This window comes from Dendrobates tinctorius, unplaced genomic scaffold (genome assembly GCF_039654945.1).
Source record: "Dendrobates tinctorius isolate UK_male_01 unplaced genomic scaffold, ASM3965494v1 ptg000155l, whole genome shotgun sequence".
Lineage (NCBI taxonomy): Eukaryota > Metazoa > Chordata > Amphibia > Anura > Dendrobatidae > Dendrobates > Dendrobates tinctorius.
Window position 1 is genome coordinate 20313343 of NW_027361822.1, and position 23097 is coordinate 20336439.

General features: G+C 44.6%; 1 protein-coding gene across 2 annotated transcripts in view; it reads left to right on the forward strand.

Moving 5' to 3' along the window:
• The window catches only part of LOC141051035 (uncharacterized), a 94197-nt gene that overhangs the window by 16427 nt on the left and 54673 nt on the right, over positions 1-23097 (forward strand). The window lies entirely within an intron of this gene.

Genomic DNA, 23097 nt, shown 5'->3' on the forward strand with positions numbered 1-23097 from the left:
GACTCCTAACAATCACTGCAAACATCACAATGTCTTGGGGACTTAACTGAACATTTCTCCATCAGAACCTCACAAATTGTTATATAGCAGCTGTTATTGGAGTTTGACAAATAGCTTGGATTCATTTGTATTTTTGCGCAGTATTTCACAGTTTAGTTCATATCACAGTGATAAAGATAATCTTTTTGTAAATTTGTGCTCATTCTTTAATATCTTCAGTGGTCGATATTTATCAAAATATCCAAGACATCTTGACAGAAGTTCAGAAGAATTTCGAGGCTGAGGCTAACCTAAGTAGTTTGGCTGAGAAAAATCAGTGACCAGGTCCCCAACTTGTTTATAAGGAATAAAACTTGGTTGTCTGCAACTTTAAGTTTCAAATGCTTTTTGTAATCAAAATTATTCGTCCTCTCCATTGTAAATTAGGCTTATTAGTAACATTTACAAATCCATTAAAGAAAAACAGTTTAACCCCTTCCCGACATGCACCATACTAGTACTGCTCTGCGGAAACTGCGTTCCCTCAAATAGCAGTACAAGTACGGCGGCACAATCGCGCGGCCTCACGCTGAGCGCCGCAACGATTGCGTGCGGGTGTCAGCCATATGTCACAGCTGACACCCCGCAGCAATGCCCACGATCGGTGCTCGCACCGATCGCGGGCATTTAACCCCTCTGATGACGCTGTCAGTACTGACAGCAGCATAGAGAAGCAGCATCGCGCAGGGAGGGGACTCCCTGTGCATTCCCACCGGAACAACACGATGCGATTGCGTTTTTCCGGTGGTCTCCATGGAGACCCCTGCTCCATGATGGCCGCGGGGTCCTTCTGGGTCCTTCAGTGAGGTGGCTTGCAAGCGCCTGCTGAAAGCAGGAGCCGGCAAGCCTCCTTCACTGCCAGTCAGATTGCTGATCCGACACTGTGCTGTGCAAAGTGTCAGATCAGCGATCTGATGTAATATAGTGATGTCCCATACTGGCACAATGTAAAAAAGTTAAAAAAAAAATATATTATAGTGTGTAAAAATATATTTTTTTAAAATTCCTAAATAAAGAAAAAAAAATATTTTCCCAATAAATATATTTATGTAAATAAAAAAAACAATAAAAGTACACATATTTGGTATCACCGCATCCGTAACGACCCGCTCTATAAAACTATCCCACTAGTTATCCCCTTCAGTGAACACCGTAAAAATCAATAAAAAACGAGGCAAAAAACAATGCTTTATCTTCATACAGCCGAACAAAAAGTGCAATTAAACGCGATCAAAAAGACGAATGTAAATAAAAATGGTACCACTGAAAACGTCATCTTGCCCAGAAAAATAAAAAACTTATAGCTCTCAGAATAAAGCGATGCAAAAATAATAATTTTTTCTATAAAATAGTTTTTATTGTGTAAAAGCGCCAAAACATAAAAAAATGATTATAAATGAGGTATCATTGTAATCGTAATGACCAGAAGAATAAAGCTGACTCACCAATTTTACCACACACGGAACGGTATTAAAAAACAAAACAAAAAGCAATTTCTGCAAAAATTAAAGATGTGTCTGACAGGATATCAGGACTCTTCAGACCTACAGATGACTACCCATTCCTGCTACTACATGTGGGGACAAATGACACCACAAGAAACGACCTGGAAACCATCTGCAGAGACTTTGAAGACTTAGGCAAGAAAGTGAAAGAACTGGGAGCGCAGGTGGTCTTCTCTTCCATCCTCCCAGTGGATGGCCATGGAACAAGGAGGTGGAATAAGATTCTGCAGGTGAACAACTGGCTACGTCGATGGTGCCGTCAGCAACGATTTGGATTTCTGGATCACGGAGTGAACTACTTATACGATGGACTACTTGCTAGAGATGGGGTGCACCTTACGAAGACTGGAAAGCATGTATTTGGAAGTCGCCTTGCTACACTTGTAAGGAGAGCTTTAAACTAGAACAACATGGGAAGGGAAGCAAAAGACCAGAAAAAGCCATACACCTGACAAATGCTATTGAGAACTCTGCTATTAGAAGTGGAAAGGAAGAACAAAGACAAAAGAATCTAATTAATAAAAATATTGGAGAAAGAGAAACCAATCACAAACTAAAATGTTTCTATGCTAATGCACAAAGCATGGGCAACAAACAAGGAGAATTGGAACTACTAACACAGGAAAAGAAATATGATGTCATTGGAATCACTGAAACTTGGTGGGACGATACACATGATTGGAATACAAGACTAGAAGGATACAACTTATTTGCAAGAAACAGACTTGATAAACGAGGAGGGGGTGTCGCATTGTATGTTAGAAACAAGTATATATGCACAGAGATTGAAGCTTCAGAGACTGGGAGTTCTGTGGAAACTGTTTGGGTAAGAATACAAGGACAGAACAATGGAAAGGACACCATTGTAGGCATTTACTACAGGCCGCCTGTGCAAGCTGAAGATATGGATGAACTCTTTATGCATCAAATGGCCAAGTTCTCCAAAAAATATGACATAGTTGTCATGGGAGATTTCAACTATCCAGACATTTGTTGGGAATCTCTCTCAGGCAAAACTAACAGGTCAAGGAAATTCTTATCCTCTCTTGCTGACAACTTTATCTTCCAAAAGGTAGGGGAGAAAACAAGGGGAACTGCTACCTTGGATCTAATCCTTATAAACAGGGAGGAAATGGTTGAGGAGGTAAAAGTGGCTGGAACCCTAGGAGGTAGCGACCATGCTATATTAGAATTTTGGATAACTAGAGGCGGAAGACCTGTGAAGACTCAGACGTCAAGGTTAGATTTCAGAAAGGCAGATTTTAAGGGATTCAGAAAGATAATTGGAGGAATCCAATGGCTGGATATCCTTAAAGACAAAAATGTCCAGGAAGGATGGGAAATCTTGAAAAATGAAATTCTCAAAGCACAGTTGTTAACAATTCCGAAAAGAGGGAAGAATAGGAAGCATTTAAGGAAACCAGGATGGGTGAACACAGAACTTAAGCACATGCTAAAAAGGAAGAAAAAAATGTTTATAAAATGGAAAGAGGGAGGCATATCTAAAGAAGAATATAATGCTGTCTGCAGAATCTGCAGGGCACAAATCAGATTAGCTAAAGCTGAAAATGAATTGAGGCTTGCAAGAGATGTCAAAAGCAATAATAAAGGATTTTGGGGATATGTCAAAAGTAAAAGAAAAGTCAAAGATGCTATAGGATTTTTACAGGATGAAAATGATGAAATGGTAAGACAGGATGTTGAGAAGGCTGAACTTTTAAATTCCTATTTTGCATCTGTTTTCTCTCAGAAAGGAAATGTAACACCAACTGTTATTCACTGTCCTATTAAGGGAATAGAAGAATCCAGGATATCTATAAACAGAAAGATAGTGAGGAAACACTTAGCTAACCTAAATGAATTCAAGTCTCCAGGTCCAGATGAATTACACCCCAGAGTACTGAAGGAGATAGCAGAAGAAATTTCTGAACCACTCTCCATAATCTTTGAAAATTCTTGGAGAACAGGAGAAGTGCCAGAAGACTGGAGAAGAGCAAATGTTGTTCCTATCTTCAAAAAGGGGAAGAAGGTGGACCCAGGCAACTATAGGCCGGTGAGCCTGACTTCTATACCAGGAAAGATCTTTGAACAAATTATTAAACAACATGTAAGTCAATACCTGGATAAGAATGAAGTGATCAAACAGAGTCAGCATGGGTTTGTAACTAATAAGTCATGTCAGACTAACTTAATTTCCTTCTATGACGGTATCACTGATTGGGTGGATCAAGGAAATGCTGTAGATATAGTATATCTTGACTTCAGCAAAGCATTTGACAAAGTCTCTCATACAATCCTTATTGAAAAAATGACTAAGTATGGAATGGACAAGGCAACTGTTAGGTGGATTCATAGCTGGCTTAGTGATCGGACCCAAAGAGTGGTCGTAAATGGCTGCACATCCAGTTGGAAGAATGTCTCAAGTGGGGTACCACAGGGCTCTGTCCTGGGCCCTGTATTGTTCAACATCTTTATCAACGATTTAGATGAAGGAATTGAGGGTAAACTGATTAAATTTGCTGATGACACAAAGCTAGGAGGGATAGCTAATACTAGAGAAGAGAGCGAGAGTATTCAAAAAGATTTAAATAAACTGGAGAAGTGGGCAGTAACTAACAGAATGGTTTTTAACAGGGAGAAATGCAAAGTACTACATCTGGGCAATAAAAATGAAAAAAGCATATATAGAATGGGAGGAATAGGGCTAAGTGACAGCACATGTGAAAAAGACTTGGGTATACTAATAGATCACAGACTGAATATGAGTCAACAGTGTGATGCAGCAGCAAAAAAGGCAAATGCAGTTCTAGGATGTATTAACAGAAGCATACAGTCTAGATCACGTGAAGTCATTATTTCCCTCTACTCCTCTTTGGTCAGACCTCATCTGGAATATTGTGTCCAGTTTTGGGCACCACATTTTAAAAAAGACATCAACAAACTGGAGCAAGTTCAGAAAAGAGCGACCAGAATGGTGACCGGTCTGCAAACCCTGTCTTATGAGGAAAGGTTGCAGGATTTGGGAATGTTTAGTTTGCAAAAGAGAAGACTGAGAGGAGAATTAATTGCTGTCTACAAATATCTAAAGGGCTGTCACATTGTAGAAGGCTCAACTTTATTCTCATTTGCACAAGGAAAGACTAGAAGCAATGGGATGAAACTGAATGGGAGGAGACACAGATTAGATATTAGAAAAAACTTTTTGACAGTTAGAGTGATCAATGAGTGGAACAGGCTGCCACGAGAAGTGGTGAGTTCTCCTTCAATGGAAGTCTTCAAACAGAGGCTGGACAGACATCTGACTGGGATGATTTAGCGAATCCTGCTTTGAGCAGGGGGTTGGACCAGATGGCCCAGGAGGTCCCTTCCAACTCTACGATTCTATGATTCTGAATTGCTGGTTTTTGATCATTCTGTCCCCCGAAAATCGGAATAGAAAGCAATCAAAAAATGTCATATGCCCCAAAATAGTACTATTAAAACGTAAGCACGTCCTGCAAAAAAAAGCTATTACATTACTGTCGACCAAAATATAAAAAAATTATTGCTCTCAAAATATGGTGATGCAATAAAAAGTGTCTTTTAGTATGTGACAGCTGTGAAACATAAAAAAACGGTATACCGATCGCTGTAAATCGCACCGACCCGAAGAATAAAGTTACCTAATCATTTATACTGCACGAGGAATGGCATAAAAAATAAAACAAAAAACAATTCTTCACATGCTGTTCATTTTTTCATTCTGCCTCCCAAAGATCGCAGAAAGGCTTGGCGCACATTTATCTTGCGTTATAAAGCACCTGTGGGTTCAAGGTGCTAGATAAGTTCCCTAAGGGGTCTAGTTTAAAAAATGTCACTTGTGGGGGTTTCCACTGTTTAGGCACATCAGAGGCTCTCCAAACACGACATGGCAATCGCTAATTATTCCTGCAAATTTTACAGTAGATTTCCCCCACATATGGGATATCGGCATGCTCAGGAGAAATTGCACAACAAAATGTATGGTCTATTTTCTCCTGTTACTGTTGCAAAAGTAAAAAAAATTAGGTCTAAAGGAAAATTTTTGTGAAAGAAAAGTAAATGTTTTTTTTTCCTTCCACATTCCAAAAATTATTGTGAAGCACCTGAAGGGTTAATAAACTTTCTGAATCTGGTTTTGAGCACCTTGAGGGGTGCAGTTTTTAGAATGGTGTCATTTTTGGGTATTTTCTGTTGTATAGGCCCCTCAAAGTCACTTCAAATGTGATGTGGTCCCTAAAAAAAATGGTTTTGAATTTTTTTTTGTAAAAATGAGAAATCAAATAGTAACCCTTATAACTTCCTAACAACAAAACATTATGTTTCAAAATTGTGCAGATGTAAAGTAGACATGTGGGAAATGTTATTTATTAACTATAAAGAATCTAGTATAGACTGTAGGTGGCGCTAGTAACTGTAGAAAAGAGAGAGGAACACTTGCTGCAAATTAGGAACACACACCACCAATGTGATCAATAAAATATAAATAAATAATTAAAATTTGCGCTTAACCCCTTAACGACCAGGGGTATTTTTGGTTTTGCATTTTCATTTTTCCCTCCCCTTCTTTCCTGAGCCATAACTTTTTTATTTTTCCGTTTATATGGCCATGTGAGGGCTTATGTTTTGCGGGACGAGTTGTACTTTTAAATGACACCATTGGTTTTAGCATGTCGTATACTCGAAAACGGGAAAAAAATTCCAAGTGCGGTGAAATTGCCAAAAAAGTGCAATCCCACACTTGTTTTTTGCTTGGCTTTTTTGTTAGGTTCACTAAATGCTAAATCTGACCTGCCATTATGATTCTCCAGGTCATTACGAGTTCATAGACACCAAACATGTCTATGTCCTCTTTTATCTAAGTGGTGAAAAAAAATCCAAAGTTTGCTAAAAAAAAAAAAAAAAAAAAAAAAAATTTGCGCAATTTTCCGAGACCCGTAGCGTCTCCATTTTTCATGATCTGGGGTCGGGTGAGGGCTTATTTTTTCCGTGCCTGACTGACGTTTTTAATGATACCACGTTTGTGCAGATACGTTCTTTTGATCGCCCGTTATTGCATTTTAATGCAATGTCTTGGTTACCAAAAAAACGTAATTCTGGCGTTTTGAATTTTTTTCTCGCTACGCCGTTTAGCGATCGGGTTAATGCTTTTTTTTTATTGATAGATCGGGCGATTCTGAACGCGGCGATACCTAATATGTGTATGTGGGATTTTTTTTTTACTGTTTTATTTTGATTGGGGCGAAAGGGGGGTGATTTGAACTTTTATGTTTTTTTAATTTTTTTTTATTTTTAAACATTTTTTTTTTTTTACTTTTGGCATGCTTCAATAGCCTCCATAGGAGGCTAGAAGCTTGCGCAACCCGATCGGCTCTGCTACATATGGGCGATGAGCAGATCGCCCATATGTAGCAGATTTACTGCTGTGCTTTCAGCGCCGACCACCGGGTGGCGCTGAAAACCTTATGCCTGGAATAACCATAGAGGTCTCATAGAGACCTCTGGTTGTCCAGGCAACGTGACGCCGACCCCCGATCACGTGACGGGGGTCGGCGATGACGTCATTTCCGGCCCGGCGGCCGGAAATGCTATTTAAATGCCCGCTGTCAGCTTTGACAGCGGCATTTAACTAGTTAATAGGCGCGGGCGGACGGCGATTCCGCTCGCGCCTATTGCGGGCACATGTCAGCTGTTCATAACAGCTGACATGTCCCGGCTTTGATGCGGGCTCAGCGCCGGAGCCCTCATCAAAGCAGGGGAGATGTCCGATGACGGACTGTGTCCGTCATTGGACATTAAGGGGTTAATAATGAACCCCTTTAGCTTGTAGTGACCTAAAAAATACACACAAATGAATTGGATTGCTCCAAGTTAGGTAGTTATTACCTTAAGGTTTAATCTGAGCGAATGTCTGGACTCCAGAGGACCAGTAAAGAGCGCTGTTTGTCTTGATGTGAAGTCAGATTGAATGATGTTTGCCAGATAAACGTGGGTTAATACAACGGCTCTTCAGGAGTGCTGTCCCAGCCGGTGACAGACACTCCACGCTCCCCTCTTCCAGCGGCGCGCCGGCGTGCAGTGTGCACGATGTGAAGCTGTGGGGTAAGATGAGCCAACAGGACCTTCATGATGTCACCGGTCACGTGATACATTACCTGAAGAGCCGTTGTATCAACCCACGTTTATCTGGCAAACATCATTCAATCTGACTTCACATCAAGACACACAGCGCTCTTTACTGGTCCTCTGGAGTCCAGACATTCGCTCAGATAACACCTTAAGGTAATAACTACCTAACTTGGAGCGATCCAATTTATTTGTGTATTTTTTAGGTCACTACAAGCTAAAGGGGTTATTTATTAACTATTTTATGCGATTTAACTTTCTGAGTTAAGGGCATAAAAATTAAAACTTTGAAAATTTTCGCCAAATTTCCATTTTTTTTAACAAATAAACGCAAGTCATATCAAAGAAATTTTACCACTATCATAAAGTACAATATGTTGCGAGGAAACATTCTCAGAATCAGAAGGGTCCGTTGAAGCATTCCAAAGTTATGACCTCATAAATTGACAGTGGTCAGAATTGTAAAAATTGGCCTGGTCAGGAATGTGAAAACAGGCTTCAGGATGAAGAGGTTAAATAGCTCAAAATATTGTTTTTTCGTTTCATAAAATGCCACTTTTAATGACTACTGCAGATTCATATTTTTTGCCCCTTCATCACAAGCATCTTTAGTACCTAGTGGGGCCACTTTGGTTGTTATGACCTGCTGCTATCACTCTCCAACAAGGAGACAGATGGCGTACGGCGAGATGGATGGGAAGGGAAGCACTGAAACTAGGGAATGATTAGAGGGGCAACCCATGAAACTTGCTCTACGCAACCATGAGCTCCATGAAGCCCCTAGACGGGTTCTTTCACCCCGTGTGGTGATCGTGTCCCTTCAGCTGTCTTGCCCTAAGCACAGCCCTGACTAGTGCATGGGTCAGCAGCAACACTAGTCCTACTCTACAATACAGACACAAAGGAAAACAGAGAAGGATAAAAGAAAATGGCAATCACGATCAATGCAGCCAGAATGTGGAATGGTATATAAAGGTAGAGGAAGGGAGAGGCAAATCAAAAGGGAAATAATGAAAAGGAAAGATACCAGACAAACTTCCAAACGACAATTTCTGGAGATGACTCCTAACAGACTTCTAATTCCACGGTTCACAGCTCCAAACCAATTCCAAGATATAGCAGGCTATCACTGGCAACCAACCCAACTAAAAGGTGAGTATTTATGCTGCAGAGGAGTGGAGAAAAACAGAACACCTAAGATAACTCAGGGCTGAGCTTAAGGAGACAAGCAGGAGTAACCTGCAAGGAAAATCAGCACAGCTAACTGGAAATCAGAGCAAGTCCAAACATTGAAGGCATGCATGTAGCCAATCACTGCGATCTTCTAACCCCTGAAATAGAGGAGACCTCTCTCTGGCGTGGTACCCCTGTGACAACTGCAAATGTTATGCATAGGCAATGGCCTCCAGTTCACTAACATTCTTAGGGTTTGCAAGAGAGTGGTCCAAAAAGTTAAATGGTTATTCTCACCATCATATTTTTCAGAAAGAACAGAATTGGCGTATCTATTGTTAATACACAGACCAAGTTAAACAGAAGTTTTCTTTCTAGTATGTTTGTTATCTTTTCACATCTCCTTCTGCCCCTCTGATCATCCTGCTTCTCTAAGCTGAAGGAAGACATTTATACTTCTCTGCTCAACCAAGAAATTACTTTGAATTATTTCTTTACGTTTTGCAAAACTTCTTTTGGGAATCATCCTAAGGGAGGATACTTCAATTGTTACTTGATTTCAAGACTGTGATAAAGCAGAGCCCATAACTCTTACCCACATCTGTAATTTGCCGCTGGTAACCAGACTTTTCCATTACTGTTGCTTTTGCCCAAAAGTGTCCTCCTAATCTTCAATATTCTGGGGACTACAAACTGCAGATCATACTTAAGCAAAACCCATAACGCCTTGTGAGAAATAGACTTCAGGGTGAAGACTAAGGGGTTGCTTAGACTTTGAACCCCAGTCTGGTAAGGAGGTCCAGTGTTGTGCTAGTAAAACTTCAGCCCTAGGAGTAATGTAGAGGTGATATATATGTAAGTGCTTCAATACTGCTGATAGGCCTTTCACTTATTATACTACAGTCATATGTTAAAGTTTGGGCACCCCTATTAATGTTAACCTTTTTTCTTTATAACAATTTTGGTTTTTGCAACAGCTCTTTCAGTTTCATATATCTAATAACTGATGGACTCAGTTATATTTCTGGATTCAAATGAGGTTTATTGTGCTAACAGAAAATGTGCAATCTGCATTTAAACAAAATTTGACCGATGCAAAAGTATGGGCACCCTTATCATTTTCTTGATTTGAACACTCCTAACTACTTTTTACTGACTTCCTGAAGCACTAAATTGGTTTTGTAGCCTCATTGAGCTTTGAACTTCATAGCCAGGTGTATCATATCATGAGAAAAGGTATTAAAGGTGGCCACTTGCAAGTAGTTCTCCTATTTGATTTTCCTATGAAGAGTGGCATCATGGGCTCCTCAAAACAACTCTCAAATGATCTGAAAACAAAGATTATTCAACATAGCTTTTCAGGGGAAGGATACAAAAAGTTGTCTCAGAGATGTAACCTGTCAGTTTCCACTGTGAGGAACATAGTAAGGAAATGGAAGAACACAGGTACAGTTCTTGTTAAGCCCAGAAGTGGCAGGCCAAGAAAAATATCAGAAAGGCAGAGAAGAAGAATGGTGAGAACAGTCAAGGACAATCCACAGACCACCTCCAAAGACCTGCAGCATCATCTTGCTGCAGATGGTGTCACTGTGCATCGTCAACAATACAGCGCACTTTGCACAAGGAGAAGCTGTATGGGAGAGTGATGCGAAAGAAGCCGTTTCTGCAAGCACGCCACAAACAGAGTCGCCTGAGGTATGCAAAAGTACATTTGGACAAGCCAGTTACATTTTGGAAGAAGGTCCTGTGGACTGATGAAACAAAGATTGAGTTGTTTGGTCATACAAAAAGGCGTTATGCATGGAGGCTAAAAAACACAGCATTCCAAGAAAAACACTTGCTACCCACAGTAAAATTTGGTGGAGGTTCCATCATGCTTTGGGGCTGTGTGGCCAATGCCGACACCGGGAATCTTGTTAAAGTTAAGGGTCGCATGGATTCAACTCAGTATCAGCAGATTCTTGACAATAATGTGCAAGAATCAGTGACGAAGTTGAAGTTACGCAGGGGATGGATATTTCAGGAAGACAATGATCCAAAACACTGCTCCAAATCTACTCAGGCTTTCATGCAGAGGAACAATTACAATGTTCTGGAATGGCCATCCCAGTCCCCAGACCTGAATATCATTGAATATCTGTGGGATGATTTGAAGCGGGCTGTCCATGCTCGGCGACCATCAAACTTAACTGAACTGGAATTGTTTTGTAAACAGGAATGGTCACAAATACCTTCATCCAGGATCCAGGAACTCATTAATAGCTACAGGAAGTGACTAGAGGCTGTTATTTTTGCAAAAGGAGGAACTACGAAATATTAATGTCACGTTTATGTTGAGGTGCCCATACTTTTGCACCGGTCAAATTTTGTTAAAATGCAGATTGCACATTTTCTGTTAGTACAATAAACCTCATTTGAATCCAGAAATATAACTGAGTCCATCAGTTATTAGATATATGAAACTGAAATAGCTGTTGCAAAAACCAAAATTGTTATAAAGAAAAAAGGTTAACATTAATAGGGGTGCCCAAACTTTAACATATGACTGTATAATATTAAGATTACAAAAATAAATCATTCTTCTTGGCAGGTGACTGTATTAGAAGCTCAGAGGGACTTGTGATATCTTCAAATTCTAAAGAAGATGATCAAGGCATCACACAAGATATATGTGAAGCTCATTCAATAACATCAGATAGGCCATCAGCCCTTCATATCGAAGATCTGTCATCTAATTGTTTTCAAAAGGTCCTATCTTATGATTCATTACAGACTGTTAAGAAAAAAAACGGAATGGATGTTGAACATGAAATATCTCACAAAGGGGAAAATCCATTTGCATGTTTAAATTGTGGAGAAAGTTATATAAATGTATCACATCTTTTTCAACATGAGAAAAGTCACACAGAAGCCAAGGAATTTTCACACTCAGAAAGTGGGAACTCTTTTACGTGGACATCAAATCTTTTTGAGCATCAAAAAAGTAACATGGGGGAGAATCCATGCTCTGAATGTGTGAAATGTTTTACGGCTGGTTCAAAACTTGTCATACATCAGAGAATTCACAAGAGAGTGAAGCCATATTCATGTTTTGAATGTGGGAAATATTTTACAGAGAAATCACATCTTATTATACATGAGAGATGTCACACTGGGGAGAAGCCGTTCTTGTGTTTAGAATGTGGAGCTTGTTTTAACCGTCAGTCGAATCTTGTAAGACATGAGAAAAGTCACACTGGGGAGAAGCCATATTCATGTTCAGAATGTGGGAAATGTTTTAAGCAGAAGTCAGATCTTGTTACACATCAGAGAATTCACACAGGGGAGAAGCCATTCTCGTGCACAGAGTGTGGGAAGTGTTTTAGTCAAAAATCACATCTTTTTACGCATCGTAGAGGTCACACAGGTGAAAAACCTTTTTCATGCATAGAATGTGGGAAATGTTTTTCTCGGAAGTCAAATCTTGTTGTCCATAATAAAACGCACACCGGAGAGAAGCCATTTTCATGCTTAGAATGTGGGAAATGTTTTTCTCGAAAATCAAATCTTGGTGATCATCAAAGAATTCACACAGGAGAAAAGTCATTTTCATGTTCAGAATGCGGGCAATGTTTTAAACAGAAGTCAGATCTTGTTACTCATCAAAATACTCACACAAAGACAACTTATTCATTTGTGTAAATGTTTTACAGTTTACAGCTAGACTTGTTACTAGAGATAAGTGAATTGATGGAATGCAAATCTAATTTGTGGAGAATATTTAGCAATTTGCTGAAGCCTGCAAATTTCAAGAACTTGTGATTATAAAATGCCTGCCACCTTTTTACGCCCCCAGAAGAAGCTTAATCTCATCAATACACGTTACACGTGGGGATTCCTTTTTACCACACACGGATTTTTCTATTGCTAAATCCTCTACTTTTTTCCTCTGGACTAGTATTTATTTAATGTGCGAAAACATACTTTTATTATTGTTGGCACTCTTAATGTGATTTTTCATGATATGTTAGTTTTTCATTACCGATTTTTTGTATATGTTCATCTGAAGTCTAAGGCCTCTTTCACATGTACTCACGTAGACCCATTCAAATGAATGTGTCTGTGGATATGTCAGTATGTTTCCACAGACCGTGTGTCCATGGGTAAAACACGCTGACATGTCCGTTTTTTGCCGTCAGCACGAACAGCAAAATGTCCCGCACACATGCACACTGAGAATACACATTGATGTCCTTCGTGTGTCACGCATCGGCACCGGAGAAGAAGGGCTACAGTAAGCGCTCTTCCCCGGCGGCAGGTGCTGAAGACGGCTCTCTTTCTCCCCTGCTCTGCCAGCGAGCAGAGGAGAATGATGAGCCTTATATTAAAGTCCAAATGACAGCAGGTGGGGGCTTTTGGGACTCTTAGCCCCAATCATTCGACACCTGCTGCCACTAATAACAGTGACAGTAGGTGCGGATGAGCGGGGTATTCCACAGCCCCACCTGCTGTCGTTCAGATTTTAATATAACTCTCATCATTCTCCTCTGCTCGCCGGCAGAGCAGGGGAGAATGATGACAGCCGGGTTCAGCACCTGCTGCCGGGGAACAGCGCTTACTGTAGCGCTTCTTCCCCGGCGGCTGTCCGTGTGGTACTGATGCGGCACACAGATGGCCACACAGTTGCCACACTTGTGCCACACGTAGTACACACACAAACACATGGATATCTTCGGTACCGTTTTTTTCCGGTACCAGAAATAAACAGACTTGTGAAAGAGGCCTGGGATGGTTTCTTTCTGGATATTGTGACAGTCACTGGCAAAGTGCTGGAAGGGAGATATGTTTCACTGAGGCTATTATCTTCAGTGATTTGAAACCCAGAAGTTTGCTTAAGCACACTATGTGTTGAGAGGGGTTAATTTTAAGGCCTGGGTTTTTGTGGACAACCATAGAGCAGGTGGGAGGTTGTTCACCTTATCTCCACCCCAGGACATGGTCTGGGATATAAATAGCCAGTCTTTTGAGTCACTAAGTGTTTGGTAGGCATGGAGATGGGAACTCCAGGGCTATGTGTACTCATGAGAAAGGCTGAACCATTGTGTATTATTTTCCTGAACGGGTAGATCCCCGTGACAACATGGACTGTGCTGTATGTTTTGTTTTTCTTAGGCCAGAAAGGCCTTGTTGACTTTGACTAACTCTGCACTGGCTAATGCAGCACCCTTAATAAACCAGTGAGAGTCCTTAAAGATACAGTGTTTTTGCTTGTATATCGTCGTGTGCAGCCGAGTGAGGTGATCTACCACAGTGTGCTCTAGAAGTGCGGGCAACTTCCCCATGGAGCACGTGTGATGGCTGTGGAAACCTACATGTTTTGGGTGAAGTTGGCAGTGAACCAGGAAGCAAAGTCAAACCGCACGAAGGACCTGATTAAGCATCTTGTGAAAGCACAGCAGCAGCAACAGCTGACACAGCAACAGTAACAGCTGGAACATCAGGCGACAAGTAAGCTCATGCAACAACAGCAGCAGCAGTACCATCTCCAACAGCAGCAGCCACAAGAGCAATTCTGACAACAGTAGCAGCAGATTGAATTGCTCGCAGAGGTGGTTCGTGGGAGGCCGGCAGGCTCCCCCCCCCAAGCCCAGGTAATGACACATACGTCTGGAAGGCGGTAAGACAAGTGATGCAAAAAATGCCCCACGACAATGATGTGGAAGCTTTTTTGACTGTTTGAAAGGGTGGCGGGAGAAGCTGCTACCGGAGCAGTGAGCAGAGGCGCCGGCCCTCTAGCTAACTGATGAGCCCCTGTAACATCGGCGGCCGTGCCTGCCGATATTCCATCAGCGGCGGCACCCGCCGCAGCTCCGTCTCACCTGCGCTTCTCCTCCTGGGCGCTCTCCCGTCCTTCCTCCCATGCTGCTGAGGTCCCGTGCGCCACCCTTAGGCCGCAGGCGCGCGCCCGACCGCTGTCTTCACACGGCGGGGGGCGTTGCTGAGGGGCAGGGCCGTGGTGATCTACTTCTGGGTATAAGGTATTTCAGGCGTCTTCCTTAAGGGGAAGACGCCTGGTAATTGTGTGGTGCTCATGCACTATTCTGGCCGCTATAGTGCTTCTATAGTTCTCTAGCTGTGTCTTTTCCTGGTCCTTGTCTGCCTTGTTCCTGTCTCCGTTCCTTGCCGTTCCTCCGGTCCTCTCCTAGTCCAGTCCCTGCTTCCTCCTGTCTATCATCTGGTGTTACAGTCCCTTGCCTGGTCCCTGTCTTGCTGGTTCCCGTCCTCTATTCGCCCGTTGTTATTCCTGCTTCTGGGTTCTCTACGCCTGCCTTTCCTCACCTTCCGTGCCTTCCTCCTGCTGCCCTTTTGGTATCCCTCCTCCTCCGGTACCCTCTGCTCAGGTACCCTAGTCTCTGTCCTGCATTCCAGTCCGCCTGTATCCTTATCTGTCCTTGAGCCATCCCTCTTGGTTCCGGCTGTCGCGGTTCTGACCCCTGTGGTCCTGCCCCTAACGATCCCTGTATAGGGGTCGGTTATCACCTGGCGTGCTCGGCCCAGGGACTCCAGATCCGCGATCCAGAGGGTCCACTCCTGGACGTTGTCTGCTCCAGAAACGTCACAGTATTACCAGGCCATAGACCCCGCCGGTGCCGCGGCTGCCTCGCAGAAGGAACTGCTTTTCTTACGAGAAAATCAGACCCGGATTATGTCCTTTATGAAATCCTTAGACACCCGGCTTTCTGCCCTGCAAACCACTGACCCAGGGCAGGCTCCTCTCTTAGCCAGTCTCCAGCAGGAGCTCGCGCAGTAGCGCGACGCTCAATCTCACATCCTGAGTTATATGGCATCCGTAGATGATCGACTGCTTGCTTTGCAGTCCTCTGCGGCCGCTTCAACCCTCCCCCGGGACGCAGTTTTGTCTACGCCTCCCCGTCTGGGAAAGCTTCCCAGGTATTGCGGGGATCCTAAGTTATGTCGGGATTTTTTAAACCAGTGCAGACTACACTTTGAGGTTCTGCCCCAGCAGTACCCCACGGATCGCGCCAAGGTGGCGTTTATAGTGTCCCACCTCGAAGGAGAGGCTTTGGCCTGGGTGAATCCTTTGTGGGAACGGGATGATCCCGTAGTTTCTAGTATCCAGAATTTTCTGGAGATGTTCCGCAAGGTTTTTGATGAACCCGGATGCCTAGCTTCTACTACGGAGGCCCTTTTTAACCTCCACCAGGGTTCCCTTACTGTAGGACAGTACGCCATCCGCTTTCGGACATTGTCTTTGGAGCTGGGATGGAATAACGAGGCATTAGTGGGCGCCTTTTGGAGAGGTCTCTCTAGCAAAATCAAGGATGAGCTTGCCAGGCGAGACACCCCCTCCACCCTGGAGGACCTCATATCCCTGGCTACTCATATAGACCTTCGCTTTCTGGAACGCGCTCGAGAGTCAGCTAGGGAGAAAAGGCCCTTTAGGCTGTATCAAGCTCCCATTCCCCGTTCCTCTGCACCCTCTGTTAGCGCCACTCCCGAGCCCATGCAGATAGATTGTATCAGGTTATCCGAGCAGCGGCGCAGGGAGAGGATGACGAATGGTCTCTGTCTGTACTGCGGTGGAGCCAACCACTTTGTGCACACCTGTCCTGAGAAACCGGGAAATGCCTCCACCTAGGCCAGGTAAGAGAGGTCTCCCTAGGTGATCATAATTCCTCTCTGCCCCTTACCCTTTCAGCCTTAATTATTGCAGGTCGGGAGCGTAGATCTGTGGAGGCGTATGTGGACTCGGGTGCGGCTGGTAATTTCATTCGTCAAGAAGAGGTTGATAAACACCAAATCCCAGTGCTCATCCTAAAAAACCCGCATGCTGTCTCCTCCGTCGATGGTAAACCACTGCCTGAACTCATCACTATGGTGACTGCCGAAGTGGACCTACAAATTGGAGCGCTCCATCTCGAGAAAATAGCTTTTTACGTCCTGCCTCGATTATCCCATGCAGTTCTCCTTGGATTACCCTGGCTCAGGCTGCACGAGCCAGTTATCGACTGGCGCTCAGGGGAGATTGTTGTGAGTTCATTTTCCCCTTCACCATTGAGGTCTGATGAACTCCCTCTTCTGGTGAAGGAAGGTAGTGAGGCTGATTACCAAGCACCTGAGCAGAATGATGATGACTGGGTGACTGGAATTGCTGACTGGATATAAGGCAGCCGACACCCTTCTGCCTTGCGGGTGATTTCTCTGAGGGATTCTTGGAGACCAGTCTGATTCCTGCTCCTCAAAAGCTAAGTTTTCTGCTCTGCTTTTTGCATTTGTGTTTTGGTTTTGTTTTGCCTTGTTTTTCTGGATTTCTGCCATTCCCTGCTGGGGTGAGCTGAATTCCTTTTTGCTCTTTCTTCAGAAAATACCTGAGTACTGATATAGTCTTTTTGAAGCCTAGCGTCTTCAGGGCTTTTTTCCCTATCAGTCTGTTGGCTCTTGTTTTGATAGGGTTTTTGGCGGATTGCAGACAGCAGCTTTTCTATCCTGTCCTATTTAGTTAGCTTGGGCCCCATCATTTGCTCAGCCTATCTTTCTATCTGTGTGAGTGTTTTTTCATCTTGCTTCACCATCAATATGTTGGGGGCTGCCTATTGCTTTGGGGTCTGCTCTGGGGCAGTTTAGATTTCCCTTTCTGTCTTTAGGCTATTTAGTTCTCCGGCTGTGATCGAGGGGTCTAGGGCACCGTAGGAACCCCCCACGGCTACTGCTAGTTGTTGATAGGTTCAGGGGTCTGCAATCCGATTGCTGCCAACTTCTCTGGTTTTCTGGACTTAGCTAGTATTTCTGTTTTTGCCTCCTACGGTGACTCATTCATAACAGGAGATCCTGCGTTGGGGTGACTCCTGCCATGAACGCTGTCTGCGGGCCATCGTCCATCCTCGTTCTTTGCCTAGGCCAGTCGGTCTCCCGGGCCTTCCTGCGTTGTATCACGCGTATGCCGATGTTTTCAGCAAAAAAGTAAGCGGGCTCCCTACCACCGCATTGGGCCTCTGACTGTCCTATCGACCTGATCCCCGGAGCCACCCCTCCCAGAGGGAGAACATATCCTCTATCCCCAGCAGAGACCACGGCCAAGACAGAATATATCCAGGAAAACTTGGCCAAGGGTTTCATCCGGAAATCCTCGTCCCCTGCAGGTGCTGGGTTTTCTTTGTTCGGAAGAAAGACGGATCACTTCGTTCATGTATTGACTACCGGGGCCTGAACAACATCACCGTTAAAAATCGGTATCCGCTTCCACTTATCCCTGAACTCTTTGATCGGCTGAGGGGAACCCGGATCTTCACGAAGTTGGATCTGCAGGGCGCTTACAATTTAATCCGGATCCGCGCAGGGGACGAGTGGAAGACTGCCTTCAATACCCGTGATGGTCACTATGAATATTTGGTCATGCCGTGTGGTCTCTGCAATGCTCCGGCTGTGTTTCAGGAATTTGTTAACATGGTGTTTTGGGATATACTGTATTCCTGCGTGGTGGTATACTTAGACAATATTCTCATCTTCTTGCCCGATTTATCCTCTCATCGGAGAAGTGTACGCGTGGTCCTGCATCGGCTTCGGGAGAATCGTCTCTACGCAAAGATTGAAAAGTGTCTCTGAGCAAACGTCGTTACCCTTTTTGGGGTATATAATCACAGATTCTGGTCTGAAGATGGATCCAGAGAAGCTTTCTGCGGTACTCAAGTGGCCCCGGCCCGTTGGTATAAAAGCCATCCAGCGCTTCCTCGGATTCGCTAATTACTACCGACAGTTTGTCCCTCACTTTTCCACAGTGACCAAACCCATCACGGCCCTGACCCGTAAAGGAACTAAGCCTAACAGCTGGTCTCGCGAGGCCGAGGACGCCTTCCTTGCCCTGAAACGATCCTTTGCATCAGCGCCGATCTTACATCACCCGGTGGCCAGTAGACCCTTTATCCTAGAGGTGGATGCCTCCTCCACCGGAGCTGGGGCGGTCCTTTCCCAGCAGGCGCCATCTGGGCGTCTGCTTCCCTGCGGGTTTTATTCTAAATCCTTTTCGCCTGCTGAGTGGAATTACTCCATTGGGGACCGGGAGTTGCTGGCCATTAAGATGGCCCTGGAAGAATATCGGTATCTGCTCGAATGGGCAGTACACCCCTTTACTATCTTCACGGACCAAAAAAATTTGGCCTATCTGCAGTCCGCTCAAAGACTCAATTCCAGACAAGCCAGATGGGCTCTGTATTTCTCTCGTTTTGATTTCAAGCTTCATTTCCGACCCGGGAATAAGAACATCAAAGCAGATGCACTCTCCAGGTCTTTGCAGTCGCATGAGGGTCCATCATATACAGTGGGGCAAAAAAGTATTTAGTCAGTCAGCAATAGTGCAAGTTCCACCACTTAAAAAGATGAGAGGCGTCTGTAATTTACATCATAGGTAGACCTCAACTATGGGAGACAAACTGAGAAAAAAAAATCCAGAAAATCACATTGTCTGTTTTTTTTTCATTTTATTTGCATATTATGGTGGAAAATAAGTATTTGGTCAGAAACAAAATTTCATCTCAATACTTTGTGATATATCCTTTGTTGGCAATGACAGAGGTCAAACGTTTTCTGTAAGTCTTCACAAGGTTGCCACACACTGTTGTTGGTATGTTGGCCCATTCCTCCATGCAGATCTCCTCTAGAGCAGTGATGTTTTTGGCTTTTCGCTTGGCAACACGGACTTTCAACTCCCTCCAAAGGTTTTCTATAGGGTTGAGATCTGGAGACTGGCTAGGCCACTCCAGGACCTTGAAATGCTTCTTACGAAGCCACTCCTTCGTTGCCCTGGCGGTGTGCTTTGGATCATTGTCATGTTGAAAGACCCAGCCACGTTTCATCCTCAATGCCCTTGCTGATGGAAGGAGGTTTGCACTCAAAATCTCACGATACATGGCCCCATTCATTCTTTCATGTACCCGGATCAGTCGTCCTGGCCCCTTTGCAGAGAAACAGCCCCAAAGCATGATGTTTCCACCACCATGCTTTACAGTAGGTATGGTGTTTGATGGATGCAACTCAGTATTCTTTTTCCTCCAAACACGACAAGTTGTGTTTCTACCAAACAGTTCCAGTTTGGTTTCATCAGACCATAGGACATTCTCCCAAAACTCCTCTGGATCATCCAAATGCTCTCTAGCAAACTTCAGATGGGCCCGGACATGTACAGGCTTAAGCAGTGGGACACGTCTGGCACTGCAGGATCTGAGTCCATGGTGGCGTAGTGTGTTACTTATGGTAGGCCTTGTTACATTGGTCCCAGCTCTCTGCAGTTCATTCACTAGGTCCCCCCGCGTGGTTCTGGGATTTTTGCTCACCGTTCTTGTGATCATTCTGACCCCACGGGGTGGGATTTTGCGTGGAGCACCAGATCGAGGGAGATTATCAGTGGTCTTGTATGTCTTCCATTTTCTAATTATTGCTCCCACAGTTGATTTCTTCACTCCAAGCTGGTTGGCTATTGCAGATTCAGTCTTCCCAGCCTGGTGCAGGGCTACAATTTTGTTTCTGGTGTCCTTTGACAGCTCTTTGGTCTTCACCATAGTGGAGTTTGGAGTCAGACTGTTTGAGGGTGTGCACAGGTGTCTTTTTATACTGATAACAAGTTTAAACAGGTGCCATTACTACAGGTAATGAGTGGAGGAAAGAGGAGACTCTTAAAGAAGAAGTTACAGGTCTGTGAGAGCCAGAAATCTTGATTGCTTGTTTCTGACCAAATACTTATTTTCCACCATAATATTCAAATAAAATGAAAAAAACCCAGACAATGTGATTTTCTGGATTTTTTTTTCTCAGTTTGTCTCCCATAGTTGAGGTCTACCTATGATGTAAATTACAGACGCCTCTCATCTTTTTAAGTGGTGGAACTTGCACTATTGCTGACTGACTAAATACTTTTTTGCCCCACTGTATCATCGAGCCTACCAAAGTTATCCCCGTTGCTCCTCTAAGTTTCTCTACTCCTCCGCCAGGTAAAACCTTCATTCCTCAGAACAAATGCTCAGAGGTGCTTCGCTGGGGGCATTCCTCCAAGGTTGCCGGGCACGTTGGGACCAAGAAGACCCTCCTGCTTCTCTCCCGTTACTATTGGTGGCCCTCCCTTTGCCGAGACGTGATGGACTTTGTAGCCTCTTGCACGATCTGTGCTCAGAACAAGGTACCGAGAGGCCTGCCTGCTGGTCTTCTTCACCCGTTACCTACTCCAGAGGGTCCTTGGCAGCAAATCGCAATGGATTTCGTGACGGATCTGCCTGGCTCAGCTGGATGCACTACCATCCTAGTCGTAGCAGATCGCTTCTCCAAGATGGCCCATTTCATACCCTTGCCCGGATTGCCGTCTGCCCCGAGGTTGGCCGAGATCTTCATCCACCAGATCTTCAGGCTGCACGGTCTTCCTCAACGGATTGTTTCAGATCGTGGAGTTCAGTTTACCTCTCGATTCTGGAGGGCTCTCTGTCGGCTTATGGGCACATCTCTCGATTTCTCCTTCGCTTATCATCCACAGACCAATGGGCAAGTGGAACGGATTAATCAAGTTCTGACGACCTACTTACGTCTCTTTTCCAACGCCCATCAAGACAATTGGGTCTCACTCTTACCTTGGGCTGAATTTGCCCATAATAATCATCCCAGTGAATCAACCACCAAGTCGCCAATTTTTTGTGGTCTCAGGTCAGAACCCTGGTGTTCCGCTGCCTTTTTCCACATCGTCCGGAGTCCCCGCAGCAGATGCTCTCGCCATGGAATTTTCACAAGTCTGGAAAGAGACCAGGGAGGCCCTCGTGAATGCCAGTGCCCGGATTAAGAAACATGCGGACAAAAGACGGAAGGACCTTCCTCCATACCATCCTGGTGACACAGTCTGGCTTACAACGAAGCATATCCGCCTGAAGGTCCCTTCTTACAAGTTGAGTCCCCGATACATCGGGCCTTTCGAAGTACTTGGACGCATCAATGAGGTGGCTTATAAATTGAGGTTGCCGGCTTCACTCCGGGTCCCTAACGCCTTCCATGTCTCGCTCCTGAAACCTGTGATTCTGAATCGGTTCCAATCAGCTCCCATTGCTTCTCCTTCGCCAGTTTGGTCTGATGACGTTTTTGAAGTAAAGGACATTTTGGCCATGAAAAGAGTCAGGGGAAAGACATTTATTCTTATCGATTGGAAAGGATTTGGGCCCGAGGAAAGGTCCTGGGAGCCTCGAGAGAATGTTAATGCCCCTCTTATCCTGAAAATTTTTTTGGACAATCTCAAAGGGGGGGACGTAAAGAGGGGGGTACTGTAACATCGGTGGCCGTTCCTGCCGATACTCCATCAGCGGCGGCACCCGCCGCAGCTCCGTCTCACCTGCGCTTCTCCTCCCGGGAGCACTCCCGTCCTTCCTCCCGTGCTGCTGCGGTCCCATGTGCCACCCTTAGGCCGCGGGCGCGTGCCCGATCGCTCTCTTCACGTGGCGGGGGGCTTTGCTGAGGGGCAGGGCCGTGGTGATCTACTTCCGGGTATAATGTATTTCAGGTGTCTTCCTTAAGGGGAAGATGCCTGGTAATTGTGTGATGCTCCTGCACTAATCTAGCCGCTATAGTGCTTCTATAGTTCTCTAGCCGTGTCTTTTCCTGGTCCCTGTCTGCCTTGTTCCTGTCTCCGTTCCTTGCCATTCCTCCGGTCTGTCCTCTCCTAGTCCAGTCTCTGCTTCCTCCTGTCTTTCATCTGGTGTTACAGTCCCTTGCCTGGTCCCTGTCTTGCTGGTTCCCGTCCTCTGTCTGCCTGTTGTTATTCCTGCTTCTGGGTTCTCTACGCCTGCCTTTCCTCACCTTCCGTGCCTTCCTCCTGCTCCCCTTTTGGTATCCCTCCTCCCGGTACCCTCTGCTCAGGTACCCTAGTCCCTGTCATCCTGCATTCCAGTCCGCCTGTATCCTTATCTGTCCTTGAGCCGTCCCTCTTGGTTCCGGCTGTCGCGGTTCTGACCCCTGTGGTCCTGCCCCTAACGATCCCTGTATAGGGGTCGGTTATCAGCTGGCGTGCTCGGCCCAGGGGCTCCAGATCCACGATCCAGAGGGTCCACTCCTGGACATTGTCCGCTCCAGAAACCTCACAGCCCCAGAAGGCTTATTATGACTAGAGCTGAGAGAATATTTCAATGTTCGGTTCGGGTTATCAATGCCGAATTTGCAATATTCGCCGAACATAGCCGAACGCCATTACAGTCAATTAGAGGCAAAAACAAACGCA